We start from the raw sequence: 17,127 nt of genomic DNA on the forward strand, positions 1-17,127 counted from the left end.
TCTGCCTGCCTCTGCCTCCCAAGTGCTGGGACTAAAAACATGTGGCACCACCACCCGGCTATTTGTAAGAGTTCCTAAAAAAGAAACTGGATGCTCAGCCTGAGCCTCCATAAGCTGCAAAGGAGCCACCAGTCTGAGGAAGGGCACATCACCTCCTCCACATCTGCATCACTGACACCGGGTCACAGGGATCTTTGTGGGCGGGACCACCCCTGGCTCTGATGTAGCAGTGCCGTGACATCTTGCCCCCGAACGTTGTCATAACACTCTGCAGGAGATGAAACTCATCTCTGCTGGAGAACCTCCGTTTCTCATGAGGGAAGAGAACCCCAGAACCTTCTTCAGCTTTCTGCCTTCCTCCACGCTGAAACTGTAAGTTGTTTATAAAGGCTATTTCCACCAAAGCCACTAGAGGGGACACTCTGCCGTACAGAGGACAAAAAGGGCAGCAAGAGCAGGTGGGGACTTAGTCCTCCCCCCCTGCTTCACACACTCGGCCTTTAACAGTCTTTCGTGTTGACTCTAATAAGGCTTCACCTTGAGGCACGAGGCCTTGTCTGTCTGTCTAGTGTTTTCCTGATGTTTTCAGACACAGCAGACACAGTCTTCCTAAAGCAGCCAGATGAATCATCTTTCTAAAAATAATTAAATAAATAAAAATAAATAAAAGGAATCTCCATGAGTGGAGCCTATGGAGCATCCAGGCTGGGAGGTAAAGACCCTAGTTTCCTTCTTGACCCTGCCAATTCCATGCTGTGTGGGGTTGGGTAAGCTGCTCAGCCTCTCTGGTTGTACATATAACAGAGCCAAGGAGGCCGAGTCTAATACGTTTAGTAACTGGTCTAAGGGCACTCGGTGAGATATGGGGTCAAATAGAGATTTGAATCCGATCATCCACCTCTTGGGGTAGCTGAGAGAAGAAAATCAGATGGGGTGTGTGAGAGTCTCAGAAGATAGAAAATCGGGATGAAGCCGGGCACACGTTATGGGAATTAGGAGACCACTGAGAGGAGCCCCGGGAGGAGGGGAGTGGCCTCTGGTCCGTCACTCCTGATGCACCCCATCATTGAAGCCCATAGTTTCACCCTTCACGACGAAAGCGGCAGTTGTCCTCCGCTCTCGTAGGAGTTACTAAATGACTCAGTAAAAGAACAGGATCTCTAGCCACCTTTGTCTTTCTCTCCTTCCTTTCCCTCCTTTCTTCCCCCTCCCCCTCCCTCCCCCCTTCCGCGTCTCCATCTTGCTTCCTTTTCCCAGCACGGAAAAGATCAAGCCTAGGGCGTTGTGCGTGCAGGGTCATCTGCCGCAATCAGAACGGCGTGGTGCCGGCGTGAGGACAGCTAGGTCGATGGGAGGAGAACCGAGAGATCAGAAAAAAAAAAAAAAAAAATCACTGATATCATGGCCGATCTGATTTCTTTCAAAGGAGTAAAGACAATTTGATAGGGGAGGGACTAGCTTGTGTTTTAAATAAGCTCCCATTTTAGGCCAGTTTTAGGCATGTGCTCATTGTGAGAACCATCTTTTCTTTCTTTCTTTCTTTTTTTTGTTTTTTGTGCTTTTGTTGTTCTTGTTGTTGTTGTTTTGGTTTTTTGAGGCAGGGTTTCTCTGTGTAGCCTTGACTGTCCTGGACTCACTCTGTAGAGCAGGCTGGCCTTGAACTCACAATGATCCGCCTACCTCTCCTTCCTGAGTGCTGGGATTAAAGGCGTGCGCCACGACACCCAGTGAGAACAGTCTTTTCAATAAGCTATGCCAGGAAGGCTGGACAGGCACATGGAAGCACTGGACTTGGAATTCCACCTCGGACCACCTAAACCTACTCCTAGAGCCAAGTGTAAGAAATGAGCAACAAGACTGTTAGAGGAGACTCCAGTGGGAACCTTCATGACCTTGGGGTAGACCAAGGTCATGATGAAGGACTGGCAAAAAGCACCAGTGATGAAGAGAGAGCAAGACTTTGCACTTTTTCAAAATGTAAAGCGCATATGCTTCAGATAACAAGAAGAGTGTGAAGGAACATGGGGCTGGAGTGATGGTCTATCAGCTATGAGGTCGCTGCTCTTACAAAGACTAGCGGTCACTAACCGGCACCATATTGGGCAGCTGACAACAGCCTGTAACTCCAATTCTAGGGGGTTCTACGCCCTCTTCTGGCATCCATGGACACTGCACATAAATGTGCACATATGCTTACACAGATTATACATGCATAAATAATAAAAACAAAATTAACACTCTCTAAAAATTTAAAAAGGCATGTGATGGGCCAAAGGATGGCTCAGGAGTTAAAAGCACTTTTTGCTCTATTTGGAAGACCTGAGTTTAATTGCTAGGACCCCTATCAGGTAGTTCAAAACCTCCTGTAACCTCACCCTAATGCCCTCTTTGGCCTCTGTACGCATCTGTACACACATAACATTTACTCACACAGACAAACACACACACATACACACACATGAATAATAATAATAATAAATAATAATAATAATTTAAAGCATGTGAAGAAACAACCCATAGGTAGGGGGAATAATATGAAATATAAAAGATTTACATCCAGTATAAACTTAAACTGTAAAGAGCCTTGACACTCAAAGATAAAAAGGTACAAAGAGATTTTAACTGACATTTCTCTAGAGAGGGTATACAAATGGCCAGTTGGCTCATGAAAAGGTACTCTACACCTCTAGTCACTAGGTGAAGGCTGTTCAAAGCCACAAGGTGACACCGTGGCTCTCTTACCAGGATGGCTGTACTAAGAAGGAGATAGTGAGACTGGTGACGTGGATATGAGGAAATCAGAAACTTCACACATGACTGGTGGGAGCGTAAAATGTGGTGGCACTTTGCAAAAACAGCTCAGCGGTTCCTCAGAAATGTTAAACATAGTGTTTCCGCCCCGTCTATGTCATGGATTGAAAATCAAATGTCCCCACAGGCTTCTATGGGCTATAGGGCTCCAGTGGGTGGCATTATTTTGGGAGGTTCTGGGAACTTTCTGAGGTAGGTCTCAGCTGGAGGAAATAGGTCAACAGGGGTGGAAAACTGGGGCTATTTTGTTGTTGCACGTCTCATTTCCACTCTTTAAAAAGTTTACTTATTATTTATTTATCTTGGGTTTTGTTTTTCCATGTGTATCTACATGGTAGTGTATGTGTGTGAGCACATGTCGGGGTTCACGTGCACATGTGCACGGGCACATGAAAGCTTGAAGTTGACATTGTCTTCCTCAATCACTTTCCATTTCATTTATTGGTTCGCTGAAGCTGCAGCTTGCCAGTGCCAATTAGTCTGAACAGCTACTTGCCGCAGAGATGTCCCGTCTCTACCTCCCGAACACTGGATATACAGGTGGCTGCACGCTTGCCTGCCTTGGTTTTAAGAATCCCAGCTCCGGTTCTCATGTGTGCACAGTGAACACTTGACCAACTGAGACTCTCCCAGGCTCTCTCTCCCTTCTCTCTGCTTTCTGCCCACCACATGTTCCTAGCACCCAGTTATTACACAAGTACATGGCCCAAGCAACCACAGGCTGAACCCTTTGAAACTATAAGCCACAGTGGACCTTTTCTTTCTTTCTTTCTTTCTTTCTTTCTTTCTTTCTTTCTTTCTTTCTCCCCCCCCCCCCCCCGAGACAGGGTCTCTCTGTGTAGCCTTGGCTGTCCTGGACTCGCATTGTAGACCAGGCTGGCCTCGAACTCAAAGCGATCCGCCGGTCTCTGCGTCACCACGCCCGGCTTAGCGGATCTTTTCTTTGAAAACGTTTTCTGTTATAGATTCATAGCAACAATAAAAGTAACTAACACAGCTCAGCAATTATACTCCTTGGTATCTGTCCAAGAAAAACAAAAGCTTAAGCATGTGTCCACTCACGCATGTGTACACACACACACACACACACACCACCACCACCACCACCAGCAACAACAACAACAAAACAACAACAACCAATGCCCATGGCAATATTGTTCAAGACAGTTTACAAGGGAGTTGTACCTGTGTTTCAGACCTGCAGTCTCAGCTACTCTGGAGGCTGGTGTGGGAGGGATCTAAGTTCAAAGTCAGCCTGGGACACAGAGTGAATTCAAGACCAGCTTGAAATAAAAGAAAGATTTTTTTTTTTTTATGCTGGGGATATAGCTCAGTGTAGAACACTTGCCCGGCTTGTGTGAGACTCTAGGTTCAATCTTTAGTATTGCACAAAAAAAGCCAAACAGACAGATAGAACAATTCACGCTTCCATCAACTGATTCAAACATAATAAACAAATTGTCTTGTATTCATGCAGTAGAATGTTATTCAGACTTAAAAGGAATAGGCAGGGAAATATTCTACAACATGGACACACCTTGAAGGCATTACATTAAGTGAAAGAAGCCAATCACGACAGGCCATGTTCTGCATAATTCCACTTGTGTGAAATGCCAGAGGAAGGAAATCCTTAGAGCTGGAGGGTACACAGGTGGGCATCTGTAGCTAAAATATGTAATGCTCTTCGGGAGGGAATATGTGACAAAATGTTGTATATGTAGATTGTGAGGATGAAAATATACTAAAATTCATCAAATTACACACCTTAAGTGGGTGAACTTTTTGCTATGCAAATTCTATCTTAATTGTGTTTTTGACTGAAGGAAGTGAGAGCAATTGGAGGCGGCAAGTATTGACAGGTCTGAGGAATTCTTTGAAACTTAAAGGGTTTCCAGAAAATTCGCAATATACAGTTATACTATCATAGCCAAGAAGGAGGCTTCCCACACAGGGTACGAACAAGGAAAGCTCTCTGGGCCACTCCTCTGTATCTCCAAGTGGATGGTCTACCCAGTTCCCTGCCTCTCTCCCCTCTCTCTTCTCTCTCTCTCTGCGTCCCCTCCCCCCCCCACCCCTTAGCTTTAACCACAGCATCTGCAACACAAAGATCACCAGCTTACTTAAGTTTACTGATCATTTCTGCTTTTGTTTGTTTGTTTGTTTTGTTTTGTTTTGTTTTTGTCCCTCTTCTATTTGCATTGTCACTAGGAACAGTGGGAAATAACGAACCTCTAATCTTCTTTAAAAAGTAAAGAGCAGTGTCTGTGGAGTGAGCTAGTCCACCAAGCCCCCAGGGAAACAGAACGGGGGGGGGGGGGGGGGCCGCGGCATCTAGTGGTATTTCTGTAGACAGGGAAGAGACGGAAAATAAACATTCTGCCATAAAAGCCTGAAACTGAGATGGCTCAGATCAGGCTTTGTGTGGGCACTGCCAGGGAAGCTGACAGAGATGCTCCTTTGGTAAAAAGTGGCTTCTCGGAAATTCTTTGCTAATTCCACCTGCCTAGGGCTCCAAACTCCACCCGACAGGCGGATCCCTGAGAGTCACAGAACCGCTGAGGTCTCAGGAAAAGGTAATCACACAACGTCCCCTGACTCTGTGAGCCATGGAGAGAGGTCTCCATGACCAGAACCTGCCCTCCCTCCCGGAAATGCTATGAAACCACATTACTGAGACCAAAGTCTCCAGTCCCTATCCCTAAGGGGCTGGAAATGCCTGGCTTTTGTCTTCCTCTTAAAACGAGGCATTTGAGAGTCGTGGAAAAGTACAAGACAGGATCACAAGCCACCAAGGAGAAGGTGCCAAGGAGCTCACCCTGACAGGGGCCCAACTCCTGAGCAGGCTCTCTTCCTGCCTTCCCCCGCATCTACCCCCCCACCCCCCACCCCCCCACCCCCACCCCCTCCCCCCGGCCTTGGCACAGTAAAGCACCGCAGGGGCTCCCGCTATGTCCTAGTCAGGCCTCCATTCCCAGTGTGACAGAGATAACAAGAAAGGCACCAGGCTCCTTCTCATCCTCCAAAACCACAGTTGTTTCAACTCCTCATCCGGGGCCTTCCAGTGCTCGAGAACACCTGCTGTGTCCTTTCCCGCTTAGCTTTCCTATCAGTCCAGACTCATCCCTTCAATCTCATGAGTCCTCTCATCCCTGCACAAGGAGTCAAGGAAGACAACGACAAGATGGCCACGGCTTCCTCTGAGGTGCTCAGTCCACTGAGGTTCTTCCACCTCTCGTCAGAGCTTCGGCCACTGGGATTCTCTCCCTTGTCCCAGCTTTGTGGCTCCAGCTTCTCAGGACAGACGGGTCCAGCCTCAGCTGTGGCATTGGCCCATTAAGAGGACAGGAGGCCCACCTCACCTAGACAGAACGTACCTGATCGTTCTGCCATGTTCTTGGAGAGTCAGGTCTCAGGACCCTTCTTTATTCTTGTCTTTCCTCTCCTGGAAGGTACATCAGTCAGCGTTCCGTCATTCACCCCAGACCTTCAATGTGGAGGCTGAAAGAGAACGTAAGGTCTGGCAGCCCAAGCTCTGCCTCAGATTAGCTGTGAGACTTAGAGCGTCGTGCCTTCACTTCTCCCAGAACTCATTTCCTCATCTATAGACGTAGGAAACACAGCTTTGTCACAATAATACGTGAAATATTGTCGTTACATCCGTACTATGGTGTAGTGAGGATTCTGGAATTTAGGGGTTCTTTTAAAAACACAGAAATACAAGGATTTGTTTTTGTTTTCATCTCAGGTGTGAGGATATGGGGCCGCTTTGGACTGTCCGCAGCAGCTGATATGGTTTGCCTGGTGCTCTAGCAGAGGCGTGGTTCCGCTAGTCGCGGATAGTTTCGGAGATTGTGTGATGTTTGGAATTCTGGGAAGTTTTAGAGGATGTGTGTGTGTGTGTGTGTGTGTGTGTGTGTGTGTGTGTGTGTGTGTGTAGCCCCGATAGGTGTTGTGAGTGGTTGTTGGTCATTGGGGCTGGGGGCGGGGGCGGGGCACAGGGGTTGGTTGCAATTTGTTAGTAGTCATGCTCAAAGAAGAAAAAAGAAAAAATTAGATTCAGCGCTCTCTCTCTCTCTCTCTCTCTCTCTCTTCTCTCTCTCTCTCTCTCTCTCTCTCTCTCTCTCTCTCTCTCTCTCTCTCTCTCTCCCTGCCCCCTATTGTTCTTTCTCTCCTATCTAATGATAGGGGGTGAAATGGGAGCGGGGTGGGGGGGGGATAAAGGGTAGAAAGAGAAGAACCCCACAAAGCAGCAAAGTCCAGCTTAAACATTCACAATAAGTTTTCAGTTTATTTTAAAGTTTTCATCCATCCGTCCGTCCGTCCATCCATCCATCCATCCATCCATCCATCCATCCATTCATGGTGTACTTAGTGGGCTTTGTGCCAGGTACTGGGTACTACGCCTTCTAAGAGGAAAGCCACTTAGACCCGGGAGGAACAGACCAGAGAGCTGAGGCCTGCCTCCACAGCACATGCAGAAGCACTGGGGGGCTGCCCAGGGATGATGACAGTGGGTCCATCTTGCCATGTCTTTAAACACCATTAGGACTCTGTGCTAAGGTGAGCACTGCAGGAAAAAAGGCACGTGACAGAGGGGAAGTGAGAGGGTCCTGGGGGGAAACCCTGTTCTCTGCTTCTCCGTTACGGAGAGTGGTCATGCCTCGGCTGTACAGGAGGGCGATGCCCTTCTGAGAGGCCTTGTTGAATCTGTCTGGGATTGTTCCGGAAGGAGGAAGGGCGGGTGGGGCGGGGAGACAGCTGGAATGTTCTGGCCTGCTGTTCAGTGCAGCCAGCCTGCAAGAGAGGAGGGCCTCTGAACATCAAAGGTTCCTTTTGTCCCTTTCCGAGTGGCAGGGCAGCCAGGCCACTGGCTATGACTCAGGCCTGGCCCTGACGTCACCCACGCCCTGCCACTGGCCTCGGTTTGCAGCCAGGAACCTGGCCAGGGAGTGGTTCTCTTAGCGGCAGCAAATCTCAAAACGGGGAGGTCACTGCTGTGCTTTTTCTATCTCCCCACAACCCACCTTAAATTTTTTTTCCTTCTCTTTTAAGCCTTAAAGGAGGGCTTTTCTCGTAGACCCCACTTTCCAATTGTAAGTGGTCAGAATGAATGACATCATGAGAAAATTACGTGGAGCAGATCTCAACCAGGAGTTGAGGAATCCAGAGGAAGAATGCCGTGGTAGCTCGTGAGCCCAGGGAGTGGGCAGCGTGTGGGCTTCCGAGGAGCCAGCACCTCCGAGTAAGTGAAGGTTCGCCCTTAGCCCTTCAGTCATGGCCCAACACTGTGGGCGCCATCTTGCTCCTGAGAGCTAGGCCTTACAGGCCCCAACCCAGAGGAGGGAGTGGGGACAGCCTTTGGGACACCCTCTAAATACAGCCTCAGAGGGGCCTGCTCCCTCTCTTCCCTACAGGGCCAAACAAAACTGCAGAAGCCTGGATTCTGGCTTCTTGCTTTCTCTCCCATCCTGAGCCAAAGAAGGCCTGTTTCCAGAAGGCCAAAATATTTGTTTGGGGTTTTAGACTGTTTGCTTCCTAGATCCTCTATGGGGTGATCAGACTTAAAAAACAAGCCTCATTCTAAGCAAACATATGCGCTTAGTCAATCAAATAGCATTCTTTCACACTTTGAGGGCCTAGGGGGAGAATGGCAACCCTGGTAGGGGAGGGTCCACAGCCTGCCTTGAGCATGGTCCGCTCTCAGGATGATGTACATTCGTTATCTCAGGGCTGTCCTGTTTACAGTTTTTCATTTTCACTTAGGTAGGCTGCCACAGGGATGTTAAGCACAGAAGTGAAACATAGTTTGTCTGTTTTAATTTCATCTAAAACCCCCTAGGCCTTTGCATAATCTGTCATTTATGAATTCTGGACGTTTCTACTCAGGACATTTCAGTTTCTGTGAAAAGCATTTTTTTTCCTCTCACACGTGTGAGAACTGCAGAGCAGACGGGCATAGAGCTATATCTCTGTTCTTCTGGCTTCTCAAGTCACCTCCTGAGTGAGAGTCTATTGTCTGTGCCTTTTCCTCAGCGCATTAAGTCCGTCCTTCATACGTCAATTTGGTTGCGAGTATATTTGGAAACAAAACAAAGCAAAACAAAACGGGTTTTACTTTTAGGCAATACAGAAAGAAGTGTGTCACTTACTGGGAAACACAAAATCCATTGTGAACAAATGGCCTTTGAGATTAATTACCACAATTTTAATATATGTTTTGTAGGTCCTGTCTTTTACCTTTTAAATATAATTTTACAGACTGGGCTGTCTCGGATCCACGTTGTGCCAGCCTACTACTGTTCCTCTGGCAGAAAGATCTGAGTGCTGTGTGACAAATACTTCAGTGACTGTCATCTGTTCCTGGTGAGTCCCTACATTGAAGTCTCTAATTCCACTTTTTTTTTTTAAAGAATAATAAAGAAAAGGGTATAGGGCACAGATACTTCTGCACACAATAACAACAGCTGTGTGAAAGGGGACACGTGTCACAACGGGCTAATGTTATCATAGACCCCCAAATACATATCGGCTTAAACACAATAGTGTTTACATCTTGGGAGTGTGGCAATGCAGGGTAGTTGTGAGTGACTCTGTCTCTCTCCTGCATTGATTCATACTCAAGGCTGGGCATGTAGTTCAGTGGGAGACTCCTTGCCCGATGTGCCTAAGTCCCATGGTTTGATCTCTAACAAAAACAAAAAATTCAACATTTAAAGGAGGCTCTGCTGACTGCAGCATGTGGTTTCCAGAAGTCACCAGGGCGTATGTTTGCTCCTCAGTCCAAGAGGCAAAGCACCTGAAGAATGTCTGTGGGTGGTTCTTATGGGCGGAAGTGGGGCGCACCATCTCTCCTCACACCCCATTGGCTAAAACCCAGACGCATGACTATAGCTAATGACAAAGCACTTCCCCAGAGGCAACTGTGGAGAATTTCTGGGGAAATGGTAATTTCCTTTGGCACTGAATGCAAAAACTTGGAAATGCTCAGATAGAAAGCAGTAGAGTGTGGTGTGTGTGTGTGTGTGTGTGTGTGTGTGTGTGTGTGTGTGTGTGTGTGTGTTTGTGTAAGGCAAGGGGCTGTTGAAGATGGGCTAGGGAGGTGGCTCACTTGCTGCCCTCGTAGAGGACCCAAGCTCAGTTCCCAGCACATACACAAGCGCTCACAACGATTTGTAACTCCAGTTCAAAAGGATCCATTTCCTTCTTCTGGCCTCCTTGGGCACCAGGTTTGCACACTGTGCACAAACATACATCCAGGCAAATAAATGCATATATATAAATTAAAAATAAATAAATATTTTTTAGACTGCCAGGCATATACTTCTAAGCCCAGGTAGGAGACAGAGGCAAGAGGGCTGCTCGTGAGTTCAAGGTCAACTGGTCTACACCGTGAGCTCTAGGCCAAACAATACACAACAACACCCTATCTCAAAACATCGGCAACAACTTACGGGATATGTAGAACTCCCTAAAGGATGCTTGCAGGTTTTATCTGGCCCTGTGAGCAAAATACAGTGAGAGAAATTCCCACAATGCCTCTGTCTTTTCTAATCTTTTTGTTGCTGTTGTTGTTAAATAATTTTGCATTTATTGTGCAGATATCTACCTTCTGATTTTCACAGATTAAGTCACGACTATAAGTAATGTCATCATCATACTGGTGTTGGTTTTGTTTTGTTTTTGTTTTTTTTTTTTTTTTGAAGTGGGAGGTGAACAAAAGCTACTTGGATAGACAGTCGCACCATTTGTACACATTTTCATGTAACCGACGGCGACAATAACGGGAAATTATGTCTAAGCCTACAGAGTATGTACCAGGCACTGTGGCTAGTGACGGGCTCATATTAAGCCATTTAATCCTCAGAGCAATCCTATAAAATGTGTACTATATCACCCCTACTGTCTCAGAAAATTAAATGAAAGCAGAGAAAAAAATGTAATAACGTCCCTAAGTTCACACAGCCAGCAAATAGTGGGAGTGTTCTTCACCATTAGGCGGGACAACTGCAGCATCGGTAGCTCCTTCCCTGTGTTAACTTCTTTTTTTTTTTTTAATAATTTATTCAGATTACATCCTGATTGTTATCCCCTCGCTTGTATCTTCCCGTTCCCCCCTCCCTCCCCTCTCCTAGGCCTGTGACAGAAGGGGACCCTCCCCCCCTCCCCCACCATATGACCATAGCCTATCAGGTCTCATCAGATAGCCTGCTTCCCCTTCCTCTGAGTGCCACCAGGCCTCCCCACCAAGGGGAAGTGGGAAGTGGTCAAATAGGGGGCACCAGAGTTCACATCAGAGTCAGTCCCCCGCACTCCACACCACTGTGGAGAGTGTGCTGCCTGTTGTCTAGCTCTGAATAGGGAGTAAACGTTAAGACGTGGCCCTGCTGCCAGTGGCCAGTAAAACAGGAAGAGCATCAACCCCCCCCCTTATTTTTTTTTCTTCCTCCATCTCTTGTTCTAGGTCTTTTCTGGCCTTGTTCCTTATATATTCTCAAGTCAAGCAAACTAGAGAGAATTTCTCAATGGGACTCTGCTCCCACAACCATGACCTGCATTTACTCGTACAATGAGAGGGAAAGGTACGGTCTCTGTTTGGAGCATCTTCTCTCATTGTGTGTAGACTTTCGGTCACTTCCAGTCTTTGTACAGCTCTCTTCTCGCTGGTAAATGTCAGGAAAAGGCTCCAGTAAAGTCTCGGCTTGGGCTGCATGGTGCATAGTTATCTAGGTTTGCGGTCAGTATCTATCTAAAGAGATTATACGCTGCCACCGGACTTGATATTCCTGGCTTCCACGTCCTGACACTGAAGAGTGAGCATTGTCCATTGTGTGGGGAGGTCTGTTCCTGGCCAGTTAGCTAGTCCCTTCACATCAGGGTGGACTGAAGAAATAACACATTGGTTCTCTCTCTCTCTCTCTCTCTCTCTCTCTCTCTCTCTCTCTCTCTCAAAAAGACTTGTACCTCTGAAAGTACACTTTGCAGCCTTGCTGAGGGGTCAGTGTCTACTGAGTCACGGGCCTGGCTGGGATGATGAGAGAGTCAAGAGTGAAGTATGCTGAGTGCAGGCCTGTACCTCCTGCTTCCAACAGGCACCCGAATGAGTGAGTTAAGAATAAGCACAAAGTTTCGAAAGTCACAGCTTAACAGAGTTTTTTCAGGAAATGCAGAGCCAAAGGCCACAGTCAGGAAGGACGGGGTCATGGTCCACTCACTCTGGAGACGGGCTGCATCAGTCACTTCCTCACACGGTGACAACGTACCGGGCAGAGTGACTAGAGGAGGGTACATTTACCTTGGCTCATAGTCCCAGAGGACCCACGCCACAGCTGTTGTGATTTGAACTCCTGAGCAGACGTCACATCACGGCAGCAGCAATGTGTGGTGGAGGAGATTTTCATGGTACATGGGAAACAGAAAGCGATCGGGGATGACTATAGGACGAAGGGATCAGGGTAGAGTATAGCTGTGAGGACACGCCATCACTGACACCTCCTGGTGTCATCACCGACTCAGGTCCCTGTGTACAACTCAGGAGCCCATGAGGATGACGTTTCATATTCAAACGATGACAATCCCCCCCCCCCGCCCCTGAGCACATATCATACCAAATTGATGCAGGAGTCATCTGTGACATTTCTAGCTGTGCTGCATGATGGGGACAGGTGTGACCACCAAATCAAATAACCAGGATCTCACTACTCTAAGCATGTAGTGTCTGAAAGAAAGCCATAGATCCTCATGAGCATTGACACTGTCAGGACGGCAGGCGGGGTGACCCCAGAGCTGTCACCAACAAGGCAGGATTGTGTACAAGCACAAACATAAAATACTTCATACTTTAATATTTTATATTTTTTAAATGGCATCGCAGTAAATCTCACGGGGGTGGGGGGAGGGAAGGGAAAGACTTTCATAAGTTTTTTTCACTTTAATCTCATAGTTTATTATTTTTCCACTTCAATTATATGTGAGTTGTGTAATTCACATTGGAGGCACCACAGTCTGTGCAGAGTTAGGTCACCTGGAGATGTTTGCCTGACCTTGTTTATCCACAACGAACTCTGACAAGCTGAACACAGCAGCCTCACATGGGCAACAGCTGGGCCACTGGTGATTTTGACCTCAGGGGTTTTGTAGTTTTCAGAGCACAGAAGCGCTAGCTCCCTTCTTCCTGGCTCAGCAATACGGATGCCCTGTTACCCCTTTTAGAGGGTTTTGCAACATGCCCACGTCATATTTGCGAAAGCTAAGAATTCATCGTTAATTGGGCTTTGTCGTTTCTCACGCTGAAATCCCCTACTTCTCGTCAAGAATCAATTTGGAAAACACCACACAAAAGACTTTGGTGTTTTGTTTTTAACTCAAGAAGCCCTCTGGCTTTTACCAGAACTTCAAAGTTCCTTCCAACCTCCAAAATAGTACTTAAAACAAAACAAAACAAAACAAAAAACCCTGCAGTGTTGGGACTCTTAGAGTGAGCAAGGTTCTGTGTGCAGAGTCCTGTGGGCCACGTGAAGGCTAAGGCAACGTGCTGTGAGAACAATTGCCACCGTTATGGTCATGGTTGCTGCTGCCTCTGCTTTGGAGACTGCTATGAAGCAGTGTTGTTTTGAAAAAACAAAAAATTCCCTCTGAATCGTCTTTCCTCTATGATCCTTAGCAACATGCCTAACCAAAGCATGAGGTATGGCTACTTCTTTTTCTTTCTTTCTTTCTTTCTTTTCTTTTCTTTTCTTTTTTTTTTTTTTTTTTGGCTTTTTTTGGCTTTTTTTGGCTTTTTTTGGCTTTTTTGAGATAGGGTTTCTCTGTGTAGCCTTGGCTATCCTGGACTCGCTTTGTAAACCAGGCTGGCCTCGAACTCACAGCGATCCACCTGCCTCTGCCTCCCAACTGCTGGGATTAAAGGTGTACGCCACCACTGCCCTGCCTGAGGCACGACTATTTCAAAGCCCTTGGTAAAGTCTGACTGTGGGCCAGAGACCTCCAGCTTCACTGAAATCTTGGAGAAAAACTGGTTGAGTCCTCTCTGTGCCAAAAGATGACTCCTGGGATTCCAAGGTCCCCCCGGCACATTGGAACAAGGCGGCTTGATATCCACTCCATGGAAGCAATCTTAGTTAACTTTTCTGTTGCTATGGTAAAATACCCTGACAAATGCAACTTAAGGAAGAAAGGACTTATTTTGCTTCACGAGTCTGGGATAGTTCGGTGTGGTAGGAAAGTCGACCACAGCAAGAGCTTGAAGCAGCCGGACACGGCACACCCACAAGCAGGAAGCAGAGACCGTTCATACTCAGCCTGCCTTCTTCATTTCCTGTACAGGGAACGGTCCTGCCCACAGTGAGGAAGGGCCCTCCCACAAGAATGAACCTATTCAATATAAATCCTATCACAGGCATCCTCAGAGGCTAACTTTTAAAGGGTCATTTCTCACAGGTAAACCTGAAAGCCTGAGCCCTAAATGTTTCTATAACCCGTCAAGTTGACACTGAACACTAAGCATCTGAGATGCACTGCCCTTGGGTTGTCTTCGGAAGCTACATGCAAGAGTGCAGTCAGTCTGTCTGGTGTGATGGGGTCACCCTTCTGTCCAGAATCTCACAGGCTATATCCTCCTAAATCACAGGAGGAAGAAAGTAGCCAGTGGAAAAACCTTTCCCATTGACTTTACCAAGGCTGCCAAGCAAAAGGGTAGCTTAAGGTTTCCCCTGGGAGCAGCTTACGTCCTCTATCAACCACTGGGCCATGCATGGCTGGACTTCCAAGCGCATTACAACACTTCAATTCCTTTCTCCATTCTATAGAAGACAAACTTTGGGCTTTGTTGATGTTTTAGTTTTAGGTTTTGTTGCTGTTTGTTCGTTGTTGCTTTTGTCTCCCTCTTAACATTGTTTGCAATTCACTGAGTATTCTTTGAAATTCAACATGTTTTTCTTTTTAAATTGTTTTTCTTTTTTTACATATACATTTATATTATTATACATATATGATATCAACGTGATTTTTTTAAATTAATATTTTCTTTGCACAGGCATATTTTTATTTAGCCCTTTTTTAAAAAAAAAATGGATGTTTTGACTGTCTCTGGTACTCCACTGTTAGAAATGCATAAACACTCCTATAGGTGTTTATGGGCACCTTGTGGACAATTTAAAAAGAACCCCCAGAAATTAAATGTGACATTCAATGACGTTTTTTAAAGTTACCAATTGCTAAATCCTGTTCCACGAAGGCATTGGTATCTATTTTAGAACCTGGTCCCCTTTGGTTTCTCACATGAAAACGCATGCTGAGGGTCTCAGTGACATCACAGCTGTGACCACAGTCCCAGATGTTTTAGGTTTATCCATATCACTCTATGGACACTTGGCTAACCTTGCTTGAGTATCACCTGCTATCTTTTAAATATCAGGAATATACACTGTAATGCCTCCTTCCTATTCTTCTTATACACATCAAAACCTGAGAACTGATCATATTTTTGTATCTATTTTGATACATATTCAATTCCATAGGCGTTTATTACACGGAGAAAATTAGGGAGCCCTGAGCTACTATATTGTCATATTCTATATTGCTATAATAAAACACCTGATAAATAAAAATATCACTAGAAAAGATATTCATCTATGCTATAGGTCTAGAGGTTCAAGACCATGGTGCCAACATCTGCTCTGTTCTGATGAGGTCCTCTGGGCAGAGGACATCACAAGGGTGGGAGCACCTGTTACACAGAGAAGAGGGGTTCAGGAGAGGGGCCAGGCTTATTTACAGCAACCATTGTCATGGAAACTAATCCCATCTCACAAGACCTATGGTAATCCCTTCTGTGGACAATGAGCCATGGCCTAATTGCCTCATTTCTTAAAGGTCACAGTGCTTCAACAATGCCACCATGAGGGCCAAGCCTCCAGCACATAAGCTCTGAAGAAAAAGCTGCACCCAACCTGTAGCACACATCCAAATGAGAAAATAACTTAAAAATTCTTTTTGGCTTCTGAATTTTTTTTTCTTCAGCTGATACATTACAGCACAAAGATGATGGTCAGATAAGGACCCAGGAAATGTTATTTTAAATATGAGAGCAGTGCAGTAAGCAGATTTATTGGCAAGAGGGTGAACAAGACAGACGACCCAAAGATGTCCAACCTTCTGATAGCAGACAGAAGGAACCAACAACAAGGCTAAGTCCTCAAGCGTCCCCCCAAAAAAGTGTATCTGTTCTCTGATAGGTAGAGTCATTATCTCAGAACTCACGTGTACCGTTTGGACATCAGAGAAACCCAGGTCATCCTTTTGGGTCACCTAGTGATGCCAGACCGACCCCTGTGATCTCTGAGCCCTGAAGTGGACTTGGAAGACAGAAAGCAGCTATGCAGGGGGCATCTGTAAGATCCCCTCCTCCTTCAGAACTACGCCATGGTGGGTCTAGGGACAGAAACCGGGACAGCATGACAGCATCAGGGCAGGTGCCAAGCTTAAGTGCTGGGCAGACCTCAGGTCTGGAGACATGGACTGAAGAGAAGATGAAGCAAGGGTTTAGTGTGGACCCCATCCCGAGGAAGAACGTCTTGACATTCCAACCAGGGAAGATGTGCGTGGAGTCTAAAAGGTGCTGTGAGCAGGCCTTCTCACAATGGGCCAGACAGCAGGGACCCAAGCAGTGGAAACTTTGGAGTCACAGCAGAGAACGTGGTGAGCAAACACAACCAAAACTTCAAAACTCTATCATCTAAGAGGAAGCACAGTGGCCCGTTCGTTGCGTCTGTAAAACCCTCAGAAACCATCAACCCACATCTACCAGTCACGTGATGGTCTCCGACAGCCCTACACTTCCTCTCATTCCCCTAATTCAACTGCCAAAGGGATGCATCCCAGATTTTGCCTTTGTTTGTTTGTTTGTTTGTTTGTTTGTTTTTGAGACAGAGTATAGCCCTGACTGTACTGGAACTTGCTCTGTAGACCAGGCTGGCCCCAAGCTCAGAGAACTCAGGCAGAACCTGCGCCTGCCACCTGAACGCTGGGATTACAAGCACGCACCACCGCCGTCTGCCTTTCAGATTCTGACTCTACAGACTGCTCTGCTGTCCACTGTTCATATTCAGATACCGCGAACCTCCATGTAGCTCCCCTGTGCCTATCCATGTCCACACTGTCAGCTGGTAAAGAAGAGAGCCCAGTGGTAGCACTGTAGTCGTGCCTGTTTCCATGCCAAAACAGCAGAGGAGCCGCTGCTATGACCAAGTGACTCCGCTTCGGTGCATGTCCCCTCATATCATGGCTGTCCCCAGCCCTGTCCCTAACTCTCTTTTCTTG

At 46.6% G+C, this 17,127-nt stretch overlaps 1 long non-coding RNA gene across 1 annotated transcript in view; it reads right to left on the reverse strand.

The window, feature by feature from the left end:
- Positions 1-17,127, reverse strand: part of LOC311580318 — a 59,921-nt gene that overhangs the window by 16,557 nt on the left and 26,237 nt on the right. Inside the window, exons 2-3 of the long non-coding RNA XR_014773425.1 lie at positions 12,417-12,526; positions 6,186-6,309 (exon numbers count right to left, since the gene is read on the reverse strand). This is a non-coding gene — a long non-coding RNA (uncharacterized lncRNA). The remainder of the gene's footprint in view (positions 1-6,185; positions 6,310-12,416; positions 12,527-17,127) is intronic.

The sequence above is a fragment of the Acomys minous genome (assembly GCF_964271855.1).
Source record: "Acomys minous genome assembly, chromosome: 13".
Lineage (NCBI taxonomy): Eukaryota > Metazoa > Chordata > Mammalia > Rodentia > Muridae > Acomys > Acomys minous.